The 232-nt window shown below is 70.3% G+C and overlaps 1 protein-coding gene across 1 annotated transcript in view; it reads left to right on the forward strand.

The window, feature by feature from the left end:
• The window catches only part of RNF212 (ring finger protein 212), a 33,933-nt gene that overhangs the window by 17,152 nt on the left and 16,549 nt on the right, over window positions 1-232 (forward strand). The gene's annotated exons all lie outside the window — the stretch shown is intronic.

The raw sequence follows: 232 nt of genomic DNA on the forward strand, positions 1-232 counted from the left end.
GGGGCAGTGGACGGGACATGGGGGACGTGGCAGGGCGTTCCCCGTCCCCCCAGGACGGATGGGAAGGGGCGGTGAGCTGGGCTCAGTGGGGGGAACGGGTGGAGACGCTGAAGCCGGTCACAACTGGGGGCCCCTCTCTCTTCAGCCGCAGGAACCCCGCAGAAGGAATGGGGGGCACCCAGGAAGAGTAGGGGACACCCACAGCCGGGCTTGGGGTGCGGGCTGCCGGAGA

The sequence above is a fragment of the Myotis brandtii genome, unplaced genomic scaffold (assembly GCF_000412655.1).
Source record: "Myotis brandtii unplaced genomic scaffold, ASM41265v1 scaffold986, whole genome shotgun sequence".
NCBI classification, from domain to species: Eukaryota; Metazoa; Chordata; class Mammalia; order Chiroptera; family Vespertilionidae; genus Myotis; species Myotis brandtii.